The sequence below is a fragment of the Elephantulus edwardii genome, unplaced genomic scaffold (assembly GCF_000299155.1).
Source record: "Elephantulus edwardii isolate Elephantulus edwardi_28Jun2011 unplaced genomic scaffold, EleEdw1.0 scaffold00024, whole genome shotgun sequence".
NCBI lineage: Eukaryota > Metazoa > Chordata > Mammalia > Macroscelidea > Macroscelididae > Elephantulus > Elephantulus edwardii.
The window spans coordinates 15,301,748-15,323,793 of NW_006399774.1; the positions used below are offsets into that span (position 1 = coordinate 15,301,748).

Consider the following 22,046-nt stretch of genomic DNA (forward strand, 5'->3'; position numbering starts at 1 on the left):
ACACACACACACACACACACACTGCCCTTAACAACCTAACAGGAACAAAGTCAGCCATGGACTTTGTCAAAGCAGCTATGCAAACTGAGCACCTTTAAGCACAGGAGCTTTCTGGGAGCACAGGCAAGGCAGAGTTGGGAGGGGGGGATAGGAGGGGAGAGGAGGACGCCAGGCACCAGCATCGTGTGTGCGCACAAAGATCTCTTTGGAGAGACTCGCTTAAAAGAGTGAGCTGCTTTTCAATGTGATATTTAACAGAATGTTTCCAAATTGTGCTGCCTCCCCAGGGCATTAGAAAAATCCATTAATAACGTGTTTGTTGTTGTCAGAATGTCTATTACAAAGCTCAGGCTGTGTGAAGGGCTGCCTCCCACGAGGGAGTGAAGGCAAGCCCGTGGGGAGCAGAGGAGAGCCTTGGAGATGGATATGTGCTGCCTTGTTGACAAGTGGTGAGGACAGGAGAGGCGACGGATCAGTAAAATTTTCCATTAAATCAAGAAAAACACAACTTGCCCCTAACATCACCTCTGATGGCTTCTCGGACCAGCTGTTTCCCTGACGCCCTACTGAGGGACAAATTGCTTTCCTGGCAGGGCATCTGGGCACTCCTGCATTAATAGATATGGATCCCAGCATGTCAAGCCAAGCGAGAAGGCAATTTAATATGAGCAACACTGTCATCTCAATTTAGGACAACAGCTCGGATGCCCTGCAGGGCACAGCAGAAGCTTCTAGAAGTACACAACATAAGACACTCTCACTGTCTTAAGGCTAGAGAGAGCTGGTATTTCTAGCCAACAAAGAGACCAAGGATAATGGAAAATGCCAGGCAAAGAAGATACACCATTGTCCGACTCGGGAATGTCAGTTTCAATTCACGCGGCTTTCACTTTCACGGGGGACTCAGGCCACATTCTGAGTATCTCTCCTCCACCCAACCCCAGTCTGCCAACACCAACGAGAAGCCCCAACAGCTCTATTCCACAAAGGCACGGGTGATTCTGGAAGGGAGATGCTGCATTTACAGATTCAAGGACATTTCAAAGTAAATGTAACCCCATGTTCTGATTTCTCACACTTACTCATCCATCCTCGATGCAACCCAAGACAAAAACATATGGATGCTCCTTTAAAATGTAACTCACAGTACAAGGCTGTATACCACAGAAATCCCTTCATTGGGTTTTACATTTAAATGTATTATATCTGAGAAATGATGATGCTGTAGAAAGGCTTCAGGTCTTTTGTTCACAGGGTCACTATGAGTTGTGCTCGACTCGATGGCAATCAACACCACCACTACAACAACATGCTTTACTAACAGGTTCTGTTTTATATTCTTCACAGTATGGAGAGAGCGGGATTCAATGCTACTCAATTTTAATATTGGAGACTAACATTAAATTAATATGCTGCTGTTGTTGACTGCCTTCGAGTCGAGCACGACTCATAGCGACCCTATGAACAAAAGGCCTAGGTCCCTCAACAGCCATTGACATTTATCAAAGTTCATGGAGTTTCTGGAGGCATGTTGTTTAGGAAGTGGATGCCAATTTAAGAGAATATTATTGACAATAATCCCTGTAAGAAATTAATGACATGTGCAACTTTCAAAATCTAGAGATAACTAGAAACATGTATGATGTTTTTAGTAACTTCTACTTATATGTCTGTACATTTTGAGTCAATACAGTTTCATAATAAGCCTATTGATAAAAACTCAATATATAAATTGAACAGGAAATATACTTATGTGCAACCAACTTTCAAAATCTAGAGATAACTAGAAATATTTACGATTTTTAGCAACTTCTACTCATACATCTGCATATTTTGAGTCAATACAGTTTCATAATAAGCCTACTGATAAAAATTAATATATAAATTGAACAGGAAATAAACTCATGTGCAATAGAAACACAAAAACATCGCCTTGCAGACAGGATCTGTCGAGATAGAGACAAAATATGACACGGTGGATTCACACTTGAGTTCCCTCACAAACAGTGACAATTCCCATCAATTACGATGCTTTTTGTGGTGCCACTGTCTATTAGGCACATCACAGAATAACTCAATCAATCTTTACCACGAGCGTTTCACCATGGAAGGGACTACACGATTGGCCACAGCCAGGCTGTCCTGATGCTGCCAATGACCCCATCACTGATATGCATGGTGTGAAAGGTCTTTGTCCAATTCCCTGTGTTCTCAATGAGGCAGCATTGTTTGAAAAGGTAACAGTGTAAATGTCATAGATGGTACCGCAGAGACTGGGAATCCCGGACCACTCACTTGTGTTTATGTAGCACCTGTACATAGACCAGGAGCCAACTGTTTAGAAAAAGGCACGCTGGATGGTTCCGGATCAGGAAAGGTACGTGGCAGGGTTGCATCCTTTTGTTATACTGACGCCATCTGCATGCTGAGTGAGTAATCTGAAAAGTTGGACAATATGAAGAACTCAGCATCGGTTTTGAAGGAAGATTCATCAATAACCTGTAATATGTAGATAATGCAGCCTTACTTGCTGAAAGTGAAGACAACCAGTGGCACACACAGTTGAAGATGAAAGACTACAGCCTTCAGTATGAATTATGCTTCAAACAAAAGAAACATAAATCCTTACCAGATCAGTAAGCGGAATATTAAATGGAGAAAAGATTGACACTGTGAAGGTTTTCTTTTTTACTTGGATCCACAATAAAGTCTGATGGCAGAAGTCAAGAAATTAAAGGAGGAATTGCACTGGGCAAATCTGCTGAAAAAGGATTTTTCAAGTGTTTCAGAAGCAAAGGTGTCAACTTTAGCAATAAGGTGAGCCCAGTTCAACGAGTGGTATCATAACTGCCTCATATGCATGTGAAACCTAGAGAAGAAATAAGGAAGACTAAGGATATACTTATGCATTTTAATTCTGGTGTCAGTGACAAATGAACAAATCTCTTTTGTATGAATTACAAACAGAATGTTTCCTCAAAACAAAAATAGTGAGGCTTCATCTTACTTTGGACATTTATCAGGAGGGACCAATCCCTGGAGAAGGACATCATGCTTGGTAGAGAACCAGTGCAAGAGGAAGGCCATGGGAGAGGTGGCCGACACAGTGGCTGTAACAGTGAGCTCTGACATAGCAACAATAGAGGGTGGTACAGCATGGGGTACTGTGCTGTTCCATTGCACATACGGTTGCTGTGAGTTGGAACTGAATCGACAGCATCTAACAACCAAAATCCACCCTAAAACATGCTTCTCTTTGTTGTTGTTTCTTTCCTCTCAAGACATTTAATACATATAAAACTACTCTCTCCCCAAAGTGCTATGTGAAAATAAAATATTACCAAATAGAGAAAAAAATTCCACTTTTATATTTACTATAGAAAGATGTTTATAAACAACAATTAGGACCAGATGTAGGTTAAGCTGAAAGTCTTGAATTCCAGAAGGATTGAGATCTTCAGAAGCAAGGTTCCCCAAACAGTGGCCCCTCGTGTGCTTGCACATCAAATGTGAAACCAAGAAAGATCAGCTCTGTGGAGATCAGAACCGAGGAGACGCGGCTTCAAAGGAGTTTTGAAGATTAAACTAGTTCTCGGAATTAAGCATTCACCCGTAGCCAACACACATGGTGACCAGCGGCTTCTCCTTTGGGAAATGTGTGTTTGCCCTCCTCTCAGGTGAGGAGGCGTGGACAGGATGGTCAAGCAGGGAGGTGCAGGCCGTTAATCCTATTCCATTTGATGTGGAGGATGACATGAAGCTGCCTGGGAAACTCTGAAGCTTAAGCTCTTTTCTTTTTCACACATTTGAAGATATCAAATGCATTTGTTTAAGTTGGTGGCTACCCTAGCTATGCCCAAGAAAATGATACTTTATAAAGGGAAACAAAGACTTTGAAGTCATAATATTTTTTTTTTTGTTTTGTACAGCTTGTGTGCATGTTTATGCAGGGTTTTGTGAGAGGCTGGCTTGGAAGGCCAAGGGGACGCACAGTCTAAACCCATCCTTTGAACACAAGAGGAAACAGCATTTATTCTGTGAAGCGGCAAGCCTGTTAGTTTAGGAATGTGACATGCCAGTTTATGTAACAAAGATGAAGCTCAACCTCTCATGAGCCTGGTGGAAATTCTTCCTCCTGCCTCACCTGTCAGTAGGTCCCTCTGAGTCTCTATAGCCTCATTCCAGTTTCTGTTTTGCTCTCAATCCCTGGACTGGAAAGGCAAGTAAATCAGAGTGATGCATAGCTCTGTGTGGTTTGTTCCTCTTTCCATGATCAGTAGGAAGAGAAGCCAATCACCTCCCAAATATCACTGAGTGTTTTCTTGTCCCAAAGACTTTAATAGATCCCCCACAAAAACCACAAGGTCAGATTTAATGTCAAGAGAATAATGGTCCTTTAAAGGTAATCTGATAGAAATGAACACTCCCAAAATCATTCTATGAAGCAAGTATAACCCTAATACCAAAAAAAAAAAAATAAAAAAGCAAAGACATTACCAAAAAGAAGGCTAATATCCCTCATGAACATAGATGCAAAAAACCTTAATAAAATCCCGGTCAGTAGAATCCAACAGTGTGTGTGTGTGTATAAAATACACACACATATATATATACATATATACATACATACACACATATATACATACATGTTTTTTTCCATCTTGAGTAAGTAGGATTCATAACAAGTATGCAAGGATGGTTCAACTTAAGAATAATAATTAACATAATTCATTACAATAAAACAAAGAACAAGAATTGCATGATACTATCAATTGAAAAAACTTTTGACAAAATCCAATACCCCTTCCCAATAAAAGCACTCAACAAAATAGAAATAGAACGGAATTTCCTCAACATATTAAAAAGTATATATGCAAAACCAAGAGCCAGCATCATTCTCAATGGAAAAGGACTAAAAGCATTTTCCTTGTGAAATGGGGACTAGACAAAACTGTCTACTATCACTATCTCTGTGTAATAATGTACTGAAAATACTGGCGAGGGCAGTAAGACGAGAGGCATCCAAACTGCCAAAGAGGTGGCAAAACTGTCGCTTGTTTGTAGATGATATGACAGTATACACAGAGAACCCCAAATATTAAAAAAAATAATCTGTCAGACCTTTTGTTGTAGTTGTAGTTGATTGCCTTCGAGTTGAACACAACTCATAGCAATCCTATGAACAAAAGGCCTGACATTTCTCAAAGTTCATAGAGTTTCCGGAGTCATGTTGTTTAGGAAGCAGGTGCCACACCTGCTTCCAAATCTGTCATAGTATTTTATTGTTGTAATGTGCTGTTGATGTACCTTCAGTGCATAGCAACCCTATGTACAGTAGCTCTGAACCCTTCCCTGTCCTGAGCCAGTCTCACTAATTTTGACACACCAACCCCCATTGCTGCAGTTACTGTATCAATCCATCTCATCCAAAGTCTTCCTCCCCTGCACTGTCTGTCCACCCTTCTGAGCATGATATCCTTCTCCAAGGACTTTTCTCTCATGGCCACATGCCCAAAGTAAGTGAGGGGGAGCTTCAAAATCCTAGCCTTTAGTAGACCAATTTAGTAGAGTGGCAGGATACAAAGGTCGATTTCTCTATAGCAACCAAAAAGAGCCCACAGAAAAGGAAACTAAGAAAACAGTACCATTTACAATAGTCAACCACAAGATGAAATGCCTGAAAATAATCTTAACCAAAGACACCAAAAACTCTTGTAAGGAAAACTACAGAACACTACCATAAGAAACAGTAAGAGGCCTAATAAATTGAAAAATATCTGTTTATGAATAGGAAGATTGAACCTTGTGAAAAATGACAGTCCTACCAAGGGCAATCTACACGTTCAACACCAACTCAATGCAGATACCAAACTAATTTTTTAAAAACATATGAAAGGCAAATGACAAGTTCATTTGGAAAGGAAGGAGACACCACATAAGAAGTGAGAGGCATAGCACACCCTGATCTGAAAATCTGAGGTTCCACAGGAGAAGGATGGGCATTCTCTTCCCATGTGATTGACTGACTGCCTCCGAAAACCCGCTGGAGGTCAGCTATGGAGTAGTTCTGATCTGATAGTACTCCACAAAGCAACATACACAAGCTACTAGTGTCCCAAAATGAAGAAAGTGTAGATCTCTACTGACATACGCATAGTTCACGCTGTGAGCTAGGTTTCAATTGTAGCAACCTGGCTGTTCAATTGCGGCTCTGGACAGGACGTTGCTCGTGGATGCTGATGTTCAAAGTTGTCAAACTGAACAGAAGATTCTTCAGCAAAAGGGACATGCTTGTTTCCTCAGAGGACTGGTTTGATAAGGACGAGGAAGTCAGAAATTGGCTGTCTGAAAGGGGGATTTTAGGACATGAGGCACCAAGTAGACAGCTTACGCACTTTCATGACTGTAAGATGACTGTAAAGAGGAAAACCCCACAATATAAATGAACAAAATTTAATGTAAATGAGATATGACTAAAACACAATATACATGCATAAAACACTGTATATGAATGATAAAAATATTAATAAGACTTTAAAAAAAGTGTGTGCTGTTTAAAGCCACTATACGTGTGCCAAATGAGTAAATTTGTTCTGAAAGAAATGTAGCTAGGGTTTGCGTTAGAAGCAAGAATTGTCGGATAGCCTCACAGACTTTGCACATGTTATCAGGAAGGGCCATTCTCTGGATGTCATGTGAGGACAAGCAGAAGGTCAGCAAAAGAGAGGAAGATGCTCAAGGAGATGGACTGACACAGTGGTTGCAATGGTGGGCTTTACCAACAGTGGGCTTGACCAACAGTGGGCTCTACCAACAACTGGCTTGACCAACAACGGGCTTGACCAACAACAGACTTTATCAACAACGGACTTAATCAACAACAGTCTTTACCAACAGTGGGCTTTACCAACAATGGCCTTAATCAACAGTGGCCTTAACCAACAGTAGGCTTTACCAACAGTGGGCTTTACCACAGCAAACTCTGTGAGGATGGCATGGGGTTGGGCAAGGTTTCTATCTGTTCTTTATGTGGTTGCTCTAAGTCAGAGTCAATTTGGACGAACCTTGACAATGGCAACAACCAAATGTGTGATAATTTGCTACATTATTAGTAGATAGCTCACATAAATAGAAATTATTTTTTATTTTTTATGACTTGGATTTAGATTTGAGATCACCAAATGGTTGAAGGCCACTTATTCTCTGGCAAAAAAAAAAGAGAGCAAGAAATATTCTTCCCAATAAATCAATTCCACCAGTTGTTCCTCAAGAGAAAGATGGGCAAGGCCCTACCCTATGATTTACAGCTTCTGGAAACTCACTGGAAGGTAAGCTATGAGTTGGTTTCAAGTTGATGGTCGGAATGAGTGAACGAGTGATTGAATAAGCTAATCCAGGGCAGTAGACATATTATCCACTCCTGACAATTGGACGATGATGATCTAACAGGTTCTCCACTGAAGGTGTGCAACTATTAGACATGACCATTGTTTAGCAATTGGACAAGGGGGACATGCTAATTACTTTCTGCACCATGAACTCTCATCACAATATACAAGGAGGAGATGAGTAAACAAGTGGGCTCAACATTTTCAGTGGTTTTGCTATAACGGCAAACATCTCCCAAAGTATCAGATGTCATTTCCGTGAAATAATTCTATAACAGGTTGAGGTTTTTTGTTATTGCTGTTACTACGTTCGGCTTAATCCATTCCTTGGTGAAAATGGAATCATTACTCAAATATAAATTTTTATTTCCATTTTGGTTATCACTGGCATTGGCATCGGAATGATTTTGATTGGATTTAGCCTTATATTTAGTTTAGCATGACGCAGGCATGATATTTTTCCCCCCTCAAATGACTCTCCTTTTTGATGGATGATGATAGGAAATAAAATAGATTCAAAAACTTCCATTCAAACTTGGTATTTTTTCTGGAATGTTACACATTTATTTCAGACAGAATGAGATACTTGTACTTTATTTCCTTTTTAAATTTAACCTGAATCTACAGCACCATGAACGCCAGCAAGTACTGGATTTACAGAAGAATTGCCAAGGGATTGAGTGTGGGGGAGCCTGCAGCAAAGTGCCCCTGCTTCCCCACAGTGGCCCCTGCAAGGGATAATCCTAGGTAGACAATAAAACTAGTGACTGTACCACAAGGTAACATAAAGGAGGAAACGGCATTCCTTGAAGGCTTGTGAGATGGATTCCAGTCCTGTGAACCTCACTAATTGTTCCCATTCTTCAAAGCTTTGCATACATTTTAGTCACAGAGTCACTGCAATCTAAATTACCTAAATGCATCTCGGAAAGACTAAACAGATAACATGGAGACAAAAATAAAGAATTCTTTGGTGGGTGAATGTTTTGCAGAAGGAACTATAAGGAAATGCTATAATAATATTGTTCAAACTAGATAATGAATTTGAGAGATTGTTTTATTATAAAGCTGGAAAAGGGAAAACGGTGAGAAAGCAAGCATAAGGAAAGAATACAAGAAGGAGGTAAGGAATTTGGTGCCTGTTGTTGTTAGGTGCTGTGGAGTCGAGTTTGGTTCACAGTGACCTTATGATCTGAATCCTGTTCTCTCCTGCACCATCCTCACACTTCCCCGCACACAAGAGCCCACTGCAGCAGTCACCACGTCAATCCACATAGTTGAGGGTTTTCCTTTCCTCTGCCAAGCCTCCACCCTTCCCAGCATCATGTCCTTCTTTAAGGAATAGCCTTCTAGCAACACTCCCAAAATATGTGAGGTGAAGTCTCATAACTCTTGCCTCCAAAGAGCACTCTGGCTGCTCCCTCTCCAAGACATGTCTGTTTGTTCTTGGTTGTCCGTGGGATGTTCAGTGCTCTTCTCCAACACCACGGATCAAAGGCATCAACTCTTTTCCTGTCATCCTTATTCACTGTCCAGCTCTCAGATGCATAGCAAGCAACCAGAAAGATTATGGCCTGAATAAGACACACCTTAGTCCTCAAACTGACATCATTACTCTTCAAGAATTTGAAGAGGTCTCTAACTGCAGATTTTCCCAGTGCAATGTGTCTCCTTATTTCCTGACTGCTCGTACCAAAGGTGTTAATTGCAGATCCAAGCAAGATGAAGTTGCTGACAGTTTTGATCTCCCATCCATCTTTCATGACACTGCCCATCAGTCCAGTGGTAGGAAACTTTGTTTTCTTGACATTGAGATGCAATCCATACTGAAGGCTGCATTCCTTGAACTTCTGCAGCAAGTGCTTCAATTCCTCCTCACTCTCAGCAAGCAAGGTTGTGTCATCTGCACAATGCAGGTTATTGATGTGTCTCCCTCCAATCCTGATGCTACACTTCTCCTCACCCTAAATATAAAAATTATGGATTGAAATATGTGTTATCTTTGAAGACTTTGGTGCCTAATGTATCAGGCTGATAACTGAAAGGTCATCAGTTCAAATCCACCAATCCATGGGAGAAAGATGATCAGTTTCCTCCCAGAAGATTCACAGCCTCTGAAATCCGACGGAGGGTCACTCAGAACCAACCTGATGGCAGTGGACTGGTGTCACAGTGCCTAAAATGCCTGGATTCTAACTTCAAAGTGAGTAGTTCAAACTCACAAGTCACTCTGTGTCTGTCTCCATGGTAATTTCCAGCCTCAGAAATGGCATAGGGTTGTTCTACTTTATGCTATAGATAACAGTGGGTTTGTTTGATTTGGTTACAGATAAAAATTATAGTAATTCTTGAAAAGTAACACAGTATCCAAGATGATGCCATTGAGATCTCTGTCTCTGTCCTTGTTTCTCTCTCTCTCTGTCTCTATCTATCTCTACGTATATGTGACTTTTAAATCTAATCATATTGATGATCCACATATGTAATAAGTAAAGTAACAAACTCACGGCTTTTAAGTTGGAAGCAAGTCATAGATAATCCTGTGGATGAGTTCCAAAGTTTCTTAATCTCATGGAAGGAGATTTCCCATTTTCCTCTTATGTAACAGATGATGGATTTGAACTACCTGCCTTTGGGTTGGCAGTACAACTCCCTACCCACTAGGTTATGGTCATTAGGTGCTGTCAAGCTGACTCATAGTGCCTCTATGAACAATGGATCTGAACCTGCCCTATCTTGTGCCACCCTCACAATCTCTGCAATTGATGTCAATCCACCTCATTGACAGTCTTCCATTCCTTCTCTGACCCTCCATCTTTCCAAGCAAGATGTCTTTGTGCAAGAACTGGCCCCTCCTAACATGAGAGCTCCCTGCATATGCAAAAAGAACACAAAAAGATTAGTGCAAAGGAAAGCCCAGGTCACTGTAACATAAACCTATCTCTGTACACAAAAAAGGATTTCTCTTCATCTTTTTGAGATTCAGGCTTTAATATAATCAACCAAGCACTCAAATATACACATGAACACATGTAGACTAGTGCTCATATAAAGTGGCTAATCCCCACACCTTCTTGTGAAAATGCCCTCAGGCCTATAATGTGTAATTTCAATGGTGTAGATTCACCCAGCATTGCTGACTTCATGTTAGTACCCTGACCTTATTAAACAAACTCAAAACCCCCAAGATCATTGATATCCAGCGGATTCCAATTCACAGCAACCTTGTAGGACTAAGTGTCAATGTCTCACAGGGTTTCCAATGTTGTAATCTTTATGCAGTAGCCCACTTCATTTTACTTTAGCAGAGTGGCTGCTGGTTTGGAATCATTGACATTTTAGTTAATAGTCAACCGTTTTTAACTACAATTTCACGAGTTCTAACCAAGAAGTTGGGAAGACATATATGTATAATTGGCTTTTTATGAGTGATACCATACTAGCTGGTTCAAGATTCCACCTGACTTCAGTTGTTACTCTCTTTCTCTAAGTATTTACACTTGGATATGAAGATTGCATTTAATTTAGAGCATAAAGCATGAACAACCTGTCTTTCACTTGCCTGAAACAATGGACACAAAATTTTCTAAGTGTAAATGAACTAAAACCCATGTGATAATTTCCTATTGCTTTTTGTCTTTTCTTATTCATCTTGCCTTTATCTGCTGTGACTATAAGAAAACCTTCTATCTTTCAGATTAAATGACATATTAATACTGAATTAATTGTCACAAAGCAAAAAATGGCATTGATGGAATTTTACATTGTTGCTGTTGTTGTTATTACGTGCTGTCAAGTTGCCTGCTACTCATTGCAACCCTATGTGTAATAGCTCTGAAGCCTGCTCTGTCTTGAGCCAATCTCACTGACTCCAATACACCTATCACCATTGCCCTAGTTACTGTATTAATCCATCTCATCTGGAGTCTTCCTTTCTTGTGCTGTTCCTCCACCCTTCCGAGCACGATGTCCTTCTCCAAGGATTGGTTCCTCCTGGCCACACAACCATAACATGTGAGACAAAGCTTCAAAATCCTAGCCTCCAAGGAGCAACTTGGTTTCACCCCCTCCAACACAGACCTGTTTGGTCTCTTGGCAGTGCATGGCATGTTCAAGACTGTTCTCCAGCACCACAACTCAAAGGCATTAATTCTCCAATTAATTAACTTTATATTATTCAGTATTGATTTACTTATTGCAAAGTGAGTCCTCCATGTATAGTCATGTGATGTTTGCATTTTACAGAGCATTTCAGATAAAGGCAAGAGGGACCAGGGAGAAGAAATAAATTCTTCTACCAGACCTAACAATTTGGTGGAAGCCGGACCCACGTGGGACAAGATCTCATTTTCACTTCATAGTACGATGTTGTCTGCTGGCCAAACTTGGGTGCCTTTGGCCTTTTTATCAGTGATCACCCACAAGGAACACCTTTTCACACCTGCTTTAGGGTGACACAGAGGGGCCCTGCTGGCTCAGTGGGTAAGACCTTTGCTGGTAAACTAAAAGGCTGCTGTCTAAATTCACTTACCAGTTCTTTCCCCCTAGTGGAAAACACTTTCCCCCATGGTAGGCAAGAACTGCTGAGATGCTCCTGTAATGATTACAACCTAGAAGAGACTGTGGGGTAGTCTACCTCACCCTGTACGGTCACTATGAATCCCGGGCACACAGCAAGAACCACTGTAACAGACACAACACAGGCTTCTAGAGCACACGGTGTCGACTTTCCTTAAAAATCGGCCACCCTTCTGTGGCTTCTGATCCTGCCGTGACCCCACGTGTGTCAGAGAGATTGTGCTCCCCCGGGGTCCTCTTTTTGAAGCACATCATCAGACCTTTCCTATTAGACATCTCCTGGTAGCAGGTGGATGCTTTAACCATTTACAGTACCCAGGGATCTCAGCTATCCTCACACTCTTTTATTACCATGGTGAGAACCTTCCCTTACATTTACTCTTGGAGGTTCACCTTGGCCAAGCGATGGCTAATCAGAGTCCTCTGTCTCCCTTATGAGACCGCTCCCTAGGGAGCTGGAGTCTCTGTGCTGACCATTCCAGCTGCAGGGCAGTGCAGAAGGTGGGACACCCGTGCACAGGTGTGACTTCTCCAGATCAGCTCAGGGTGTGGGGAAGCCATAGCCATGCTATCGCTTAAAAATAATACTGCTTTAAAGATTCTCTTTTTCTTATTCTGTGTCCAAAGATTTGGAATTATTTTGAAGACATTATTCCAATTCAAGACCAATGATGCTACTAGGATGGTGTGATCCCACGCAGTGCCCCCACTTCCTCAAGTCCATGACCTTGTCTCATATCAGACCATAAAGACTCTTTAGAAATGGACACTTTCAATTTATTCACAGAATAATATGTGATGTTTGTTGTTATGTGCCTTTGAGTCAACTACTCATCGTGAACCTGTGTACAACAGCTCTGAACCCTGCTCTATCCTGAGCCAGTCTCACAGTCTCTGACACGCCTGACTCCATTGCCACAGTCAATCTATCTTATTTGGAGTCTTCCTCTCTTGAGCTGACCCTCCACCCTTCCAAGCATGATATCATTCTCTAAGAACTGGTCCCTCTTGGCAACATGTCCAAAGTATGTGAGGCAGACTTTCAAAATTTTTGCCTCCAAGAAGCAGCCTGATTTCACTCTGTCCAGAATGGTTCTGAGGTTCCCATTCTAATAGGTGAGACATATCATTATAAATTACACAAATCTAAAACAAAGAGTGATTAGTATAATATCACTAAAGAAAAAGAGAGTCAAACAAGTTACAATCAACGATAGTGTATTCTACATGCCGTTTACATTAACAGTTTTAACCAACATTAACCTACAAGTGACACACAGCTGCACACCAATGTAAACAAATAGGTAAGAAATGAGACCACACACCCATTATCATGCTTAGGTAAAGCGGGTGATAGTTCAAAATGAGTATTTATATTGCTACAGATGTTTACACATACACAGTGGAACCAACAGGGGCAAACTTACATCAGTTTCTCAACCATAACCAAACTCTGACGGAATGGTCACTTGGGGGCCATCACTGCCAATCAAAATACAGAAGCCACAAAGACATTGTTGTACGCCTGACATTAGTGAGTAGTACCTGGGGAATTAAAAGCTTATGAGTTAGCGCTTCCTCAAAAAGGTGAACATAGAAATTCCATATGACCTAGCTAATTCCACTACTTGGAATATACCCTGAGAAAATGAAAACTGAGGTGCAAATGGACATTTGTACACCAATGTTCATAGCAGCATTATTCACCATCACAAGAATATGGAAACAGTCAAAACATCCAACCACAAACGAATGGATTGAGAAACTATAGTATATTCACACGATGGAATACTATGCAGCACATAGGAGCAATGATTTTGTAAATTATTACCTAACTTGGGAGGGACTGGAGAGCATTATGCTGAGTGAACTAACTCAGTCCCACAAGGATAAATATTGTATAAAATCATTATTGTAGAATGAGTGTAAGGATGCAAGAGGGGTGGGAGAGGGTGGAAGCAGAGGGAGGAGGATGTTCAGGGGGAAGGGGGATTAATCATGGGGTTGTACAATTTGATAGGGTGGAGTGAGGGAAATTGAAAGAATTTGTTTTTGAAAACAATGTATTCAAATTTTGTAAATAAATTGCTGTTGTTGTTGATTGCCATAGAGTTGAGCACGACTCATAGCTACTCTATGAACTAAAGGCCTGAAGCCTTCCTATAACTATTGACATTTATGAAAGTTCATAGCGTCTCCAGAGGCACATTATTTAGGAAGTGAGTGCCATTCCTGCTCTCCTCATCTCCTGACTGCTGGTACCAAAGGTGTTAATTGTGGATCCAAGTAAGCTGTGGTGCTGGGGAAGAGTATTTAATATCTTTTGAACTCCCAAAACAGCAAACAGATCTATCTTGGAGAAAGTGCAACCAGAATACTCCTTGCATGCAAAGATGGCAATGCTTTATCTCACAAACTTGGACCAGTTTTCTAGGAGAGGTGATTCCTTAGAAAAGGACATCATGCTTGGAACAGTAGAGGGTGGATGAGTGAGTGAAGAGTCTTAACAAGATGGATTGACACAAGGTCTGTGGCAATGGGTTCAAGTATGTCAGAAATGATGGCACAGGGTAGGTCAAGGATCAGATCTGTTGTTCTCAGGGTCTTTATAAGTCATCCTCAACCTGACAGCAGCGAGCAACAACAAGGAAGATAGATAGATAGATGATAGAAAGACAAACACACACACACACACACACACACACACACACACACACACACACACAGTTGTTGTTGTTGATTGTTGTTGAGTCAATCATGACCCATACTGACTCTATGAACAAAAGACCTGAAGTCTTTCTATAACTATCGTCATTTCTCCAAGTTCATAGAGCTGTCAAAGGCATGTGGTTTAGGAAATGGATTATACTCCTGCTTCCAAGCAAATAAACTAGTAGAACATTAAAAAAAATTAAAAAAGCTTGAGTGCCCATCTGAGGTGCAACCATGGCTCTTTCTCTGTAACAAGGATGACTGAAGACAGGCTTCATGGAAAGAACTGGTCCACAACACAGATGGACCTCATGATCCTCAACTCCCATGACCCCAAGGCCGGAAGAACTAGATGGTTCCCAGCCACCACGGCAGGCCATTCTAAATGGGTTCACAAGAAAGGATCTCAGGTAGAATGAGAGTTACATGTACAACAAAACAGTAATTGTAGGGCTTACTGGTCCGAGAAAGACTGCTGGAATCCCAGAGAACATGGCCTGTAGCTGCACTTTGAACCTGGAGTGGTAACACCAGGGAGAACAGTAACACTTAGAACACTCGACTACAGAATCAATCACAAAGGCAGAACTTGTGAAAGAACACAATTCAGACGGGAAGGAGGGTGGATGGAAGGACGAAAAGGAACAAGGACCGCAGAGAGATGAATGCTGTGACGGTGGTACACTGTGGGGATTGTAATCACCATCATGGAAATGTTTGGGGGAACTTTTCTACACTGAACCACAACTTTATTAGTTACAACGTCATTAGTGAGATCTCTTAATGTGCTGGGAAGGTCAGAGGAGAGAAGGAGCCTCGGTAAGCTGGATGGACACACTGACTGCACCAACTGGCTGGAGGGTGGTGGGGACTGTGAGGGTGGTCAGGGCAGGGCCAGATGCTGACCTGTTATTCATCGGGTCACTATGAGTGTAGTCACCTTGCAACAACTTCATTTTCAAGAAAATTATTGGTATGGATTCACAAATACTAATTATTGAATACAGCAGCTAAAACATCAGAAAATATAACAAAATCAGCAACTCTAAAAACATTGGCAGCAAGGAAAACAACAAAATATGATTGTTGTGGGTGATTTGAATCACCACCATAATGGGTAATCATTGCAGCTCTAACCAGACCATATTGTCGCTGTTTTGATGTGCTGTCCAGTCGAATATGACTCAGTGATACTAAGAACAGTAGCTCTGAGCTAGCCTCACCATCTCTGACACACCTAACCACATTGCCACAGTAACTGTGTCAGGACCTCATCCAGGGTCTTCCTCTCCTGTGCTGATCCTCTACCCTTCCAAACATGATGTCCTTCTCCAAGGACTGATCCCTAAACATGTCCTAAGTATGTGAGGTAGAGCTTCAAAATCCTTGCCTGTAAGGAGTGACCTGGTTTCACTCTCTCCAGAACAGATCTGTTTGTTCTCTTGCCCGTCCATGTTATGTTCAATACCCTTCTCTTATACCAGAAGAAAGAAAGCTCTCAATTCTTCTTCTGTCATCCTTATTCACTGTTCAGCTCTCAGATGCACAGCAAGGAAATGAGAAGACCGTGGTCTGGATCAGGCGCACCTTAGTCTCTAGACTGACTGGAGAGGTTTGTGATAGCAGGTTTTTACGAAGCAACTTGATTTCCTGCCTGCTTGTGCCACGAGTGTTGATCTTGTAACCTAGCAAGCTGAAATTGTTAACAATCCCAATCTCTTGTCCATCTGTCATGCTGTTGCCAAACGGCCCAGTAGTGAGAATCTTTGTTTTTTTGATGTTGAGCTTCAGTTTATATTGAAGACTACAGTTTTTGACCTTCTATAGCAAGAGCTTCAGGTCCTCCTCAGTTTTGGCAAGGAACGTTGTGCTATAAAGCAGGTTGCTGATGAATCTTCTTTCAAACTTGATGCCACATTCTTCTTCATAAAGTCCAGTCTCCATAATTGATCTGTTCCTCATATAGATTGAAGAGATATGGGAAAGGATCTATCCCTGATATATGTCATCCTACAGTCTCTGAAAATCCAATGGAGGTTGTAAGGGACCTACCTTTTAGAAATATATTAGACAATATTCTTTTGTGCTACATAGCATTTTCACTGGCTCATTTTTGGAAGGAGATTTACAGGTCTTCCAACCTACTCTGTCTTAGTCTGGAAGTCCTGCTGAAATCTGTCCACAATAGGTGATCTTGCAGGCAACTGAATACCAGCATCATAGCTTCCAGATCGTAGCAATATGAAAGCCACCACAGTGCTGGCAAGACAAACTGACAGGTGGCAGTGAGTCTGTGTAACTGCAGAGGCTCGGTTTCAATGGCACTATTCTGAAGGAGTCTGTGCTATGTGCCATTGTCTCCTGCAAGTGGTGATATCAGCACTACTTTCTGAAACTTTTGCAAATTTTAGGGCAACAGATTCTTATCTCTGGTTAGAGACCTCTGCGTGGGATGAGTACTCTTTCATGCATTTGTTTGGAAAGCTGAGATTTAATTGCTTACATTTTGATGATGACGGAAAAGTTCATTTGATAATCATTAGTATCCAGCCTCCTGGGACCAGCTCCATTTACATAGCGGGTAACTGAAAGAACACTGGGGCATTAACTTGCTTCTTAGAGCAGTGAAAGCTTATGAAGCCTATAACGAGAACAGGAGAGTGGTGAAAATATTTCCCGTAAGCAGTTTTGAAGTTTTCTTTTTTCAATTTCACACCATATTGACAAGTTTTCCACCATTGTGTGGAGTCCTGGCTGTGGGCCTGTGTTTCTTGCTAAGATTTAAGCAGGAACTTGTCAGACTCTTCTGCAGAGGTGCTCCTGGGTGGAAGAGGGAATAGAAAATCTTCCCTAAAGGTCTGAGATCCAATCCTAAATGAAGAGTGCCATGTATTTTGCTCAGTATTAAAATATCAGTCTCCACCCATTACTTGTGTGCAATGCTGAGTGGATCCGGGGCCTAACAGGATCAGGCTCCGATGTACCCCAGCCCCGTAACCAGGTGTCGAGCTGGCCTCTGTGATCATGGGCCTCTCATGGGGTGAATTGCTGGAGGAGACAGTCAGATCTTCCTTCCTGGTCCCTCTGAAAGCTCCACTGAATCCCGTTCAGTGGTACAAACCCAAACTAAGAACTCTGCTGTTGTGCTGACCGTGACTTGTGGTGTCCCTCTGTTGAGTTTCCAAGACAGCAATCCTGACAGGGAACAGACAGTCTCATCCTTGTGCATGTAGAACAGCTAGTGGATTTGAACCACCAAACTTCCATTTATCAGCTGCTACTTTATGCACTCCACCACCACGGCAGCCTAGGAACAAGTAGATGGACTGAGACCTACCTGGTCTAGTATGATCTCGCTAACTTAACTGATACCTGGTCAAGTATGATCTCACTAACTTAACAGATGGCATCTCAATCACTTCTAGAGAGTATCCTTGCTGGTGCAGTGGTGACATACGCAGTTGTTAATCAAAAGGTCAGCAGTTCTAACCCACCAGCCACGCTGAGGGAAGACGATGTGGCAAGTCATGGCAAAGATCAGGCGCCCTTAATGTGCTTGGAAAGACAGAGGGTCAGCCAGACAAAGAGACAGACCGCACCATGGGCTTGAACCTGGTGGAGATCTCAAGGATGGTGCAGGCTAGGGATCTGTTGTGGTAGAGTTATTGTGAGTTGCAGTCCCCTTGACAACACCTAACAACAACAGCATCCCTTATGCAGCTTCCACACCCTCCACAGCTTAACGTAGTCTCTCCCCTTTCTGTATAACGCACATCAATCACAAGTATCATGGAACTAGTAAGAGAGGCTGTTTGATATGGCAGACAGAAAGTAAATAGAATGCACACCTACTCACCACACCAGGGACCCCAGTGATTAAGTGGGGGTAAGTGGGGTGTACACTAACAATGTGATAAGCATTACAAGAGGCCACTTCAATGGGATCTGGGAGTCTCGTGTCTAGGAAAATCACAGCCTGGACACACTGCTTGACACGGTTAGGTTAGATGCTACCTGTGTGGTTAAGTGCCAAAATATTGACTACCACTCATATCAATCCAATGAACCACAGATCTGACCCTTGCTTTATCCTGTGCCATCCGCATGACTTCCGGCCTGCTAAGGCCACTGGGGAGTCACTGTGTTAACACATCTTGCTCAAGGCATCCTCCTCCTCTCTTACTGATGCTTTATCTTTCCCAGCGTGATGTCTCTCTCCAAGGACTGGTTCCTCTTGATAACATGCTCAAAGCAAGGGAGATGAAGTTTCACCATCCTTGCTTTAAAGAGCACTGTGGTTGTACTTCCTTCATGACCAATTTTGTTTGTCCTTTTGGACATCTACAGGATACTCGATATTCTTCTCCATCACCACGATTCAAAGGCTTCGATTCTTCTCTGTTCATCTGTATTCATTATCCAACTTTCAGAAGCACAGGCAGCAATTAAAAATGCCATGGCTTGGACCAGGCACACCACAGTCTTTAAGCTGACATCCTTGCTCTTTAGCACTTTGGAGAGGTCCTCGACAGCTGCTTGTTAGATGTCCTTGAGTTGAGTACCACAGTGAGGCCAGAGTGCTCCTTGGAGGCAAGAGTGATGATACTTCACCTCACATATTTTGGGTATGCTGCTAGGAGGGGCTATTCCTTGTAGAGAGACATGATGCTGGTCAGGGTGGAGGGTCAGTGAAGGAGAGGAAGACCCTCAACCAGGTGGACTGATGCAATGACTGCCACATGGGCTCCTGTGTGTCAAGAAGGATGGCACAGGATAGAACAGGGTTCAGATCTTTTTGTTCATAGGGTTGCTATGGTTTGTACTCAACAACATCTAATAGAACAACAACATAGGAATCCTATGAACAACAGATCTGAACCCCTCTATTAAGACACTATCACATAAAAAGGTCCCCCATGGCAACTGTCTAATCTCTGGAATTGCTGTTGTTACCTGCATCCCATATAGGTAGCTCTTAAGAGTAATACTCAAGATAGGCCTTTTGTGCTCATTAAGTTAAACTACTGTTGGATGTTCAGAAACTTCAAGGATTATTTTTTTTTTAACTTAAATTTTAAAGATTGTCTCAGGGGTTTATCTAGTCCCCACAGATCCATCTCCACGAAGTCTGCAGGCCTCGTGCATTTGGACTTGTTTTGCATCTCATTCCTTTTTGTCAGGATTTTTCCACAGAATTTGATCAAACTGTTTACCGACTTATTTTAAATACAAGGAAGGAGATAGAGATTTTTTTTTCTCCTCCCCAGTGAATGCTTCTTATTAGAATAGCATGGTGGCTAAAAGCAGCATGATTTCTAGTGAATGCTGAAAAAGAATAAGAGCTCAAATTTCTAGGACTTCTGTAAGAAATGCAAATCAGAAGCTGACGTAACACCAAGTGCTCCGTGAACTATCATATTCAGTCTGTAACTCCTTAAGCTTTAATCTGTACTCCACGTGGCTAAGCAGTGCATGTTTATGTAAAATTACATCCAAAAGATCAGCAGGTGGAAACTTCTCTGCAGCTAGAGACTTTTCTAGAATAGTACCTCTGCTCTTCAAGGACACAATTAAAAAACAATAACAGAAAAAAACACAACAACAACGCACCCATTGTTAACTCTGTGCATCTGACTAAATTCAGAAGGCTACCTGGGCAATGCCCTTCAGTGTGAGAGGCGCATGGAAATGAATGGGTATCACTGGGAATTGGAGGTCTGCTTTTCATGCTTTAGGACACAGGGAGTCAAAGACTGAATCCTAACAATGGTCCACTTTCACGTCACTTTTCCCCCTCCCCTGTTGCTGTTGCAGTGAGCTCGACTGTTGGATGTTGTGTTAAGTGCTGTTGAGTCAAGTACGACTTGCAGTGACCCTATGAACAAAAGATCTGAACCCTGTCCTATCCTGTGCCAGCCTCACACTTCCTGACACCTTAGAGCCCATTGCAACAGTCACCGTGTCAATCCATCTGGGTGAGGGTCTTCCTCTCCTTCACTAACCCTCTATCTTTGCAAGCATCATGTCCTTCTCCAAGGAATAGCCCCTTCTAACGATGTGTCCAGAGTATATGATGTGAAGTTTTATCATCTTCGCCTCCAAAGAGCACGTTGGCTGTACTCTCTCTTTGTGTGTGCTCTTTTGGCAGTCCATGTGATGTTTGGCTCTCTTCTCCAACACCACAGCTCAAAAGCATCAGCTATTCTTCTGTCATCTTTATTCATTGTCCAGCTCTCACATGCACAGCAAGTGATCGGCAAGATTATAGCCTGAATCAAACACACCTTAGTCCTCAAACTGATATCATTACTCCTCAATAATTTGAAGAGGTCCCTAACTGCATATTTTTCCAGTGCAAGACATCTGATTTCCTGACTGCTGGTACCAAGGGTGTTACTTGTAGATCCAAGTAAAATAATGTTGTTGACACTTTCAATATTTTCTCAATCTACCATGATATTGCCTATTGGTCCAGTAGTAAGAATCTTTGTTTTCTTGACATTGAGATACAATCCAAATTGAAACCTGTCTTTTTTGATCTTCTGCAGCCAATATTTCATGTCCTTCTCACTTTCAGCAAGCAAGGTTGTATCATCTGCACAAAGCAGTTTATTGAAGAGTCTTCCTCCAATTAAGATACCACATTCATCTTCATAGAGACCACCTTCTCAAATAATTCCCTCAGTATGCACATTGAATATGTATGGAGAGAGAATACAACCCTGACACACTCCCTTCTTAATTTAAACCATGTCGTATTCCCTTGTTCTGTTCGCACAGCAGCCTTCTGTGCCAGGTATAGGTTTTGCAAGTGTTGGATGTATTTGCTTAGACCCTTGCGATTCCAGTAATACCTCTCCACATAAGTGACTCTTCTCTTAGGTGAACTGTGGTGGTGAACATGTTTCCACAGAGCCTGTGCCAGTGCCTGCCTGCATTGTTCTAAGATCATCAGTGTTTCGGTCTGTCTCTCTCTCTCTCTCTCTCTCATTTGAAAAGCAAATATTTGCTCCTGTTAGAATTGAGAAGAAAAAAAAAATCCTATGAGAATATATTTTTTTCCTGTTTGAAAATTGAGACCAATAATGGCAAGATGTGGATGGTGCTTGACAGAAGGGACAGTGTGATGTGAGAGACACTGACGTTTCCCCCAAATCATCCCTTTGTTCCTTCCTTTACTGCAATGGTTTCATCTGGCATAGGATACCCATGCTGCTGCTGTTGTTAGGTGCCACCAGGTCAACTATATTTATACTGACTCAAGAACAACAGATTGGACCCTTGCCTGATCCTTCACCATCACCATCACCATCACCCTAAGAAAACATTCAAGGAGACGGATTGACACTGACTGCAACAGTGGAATTG

General features: G+C 41.9%; 1 protein-coding gene across 1 annotated transcript in view; it reads right to left on the bottom strand.

Moving 5' to 3' along the window:
- The window catches only part of PARK2 (parkin RBR E3 ubiquitin protein ligase), a 1,426,764-nt gene that overhangs the window by 169,517 nt on the left and 1,235,201 nt on the right, over window positions 1-22,046 (bottom strand). The window lies entirely within an intron of this gene.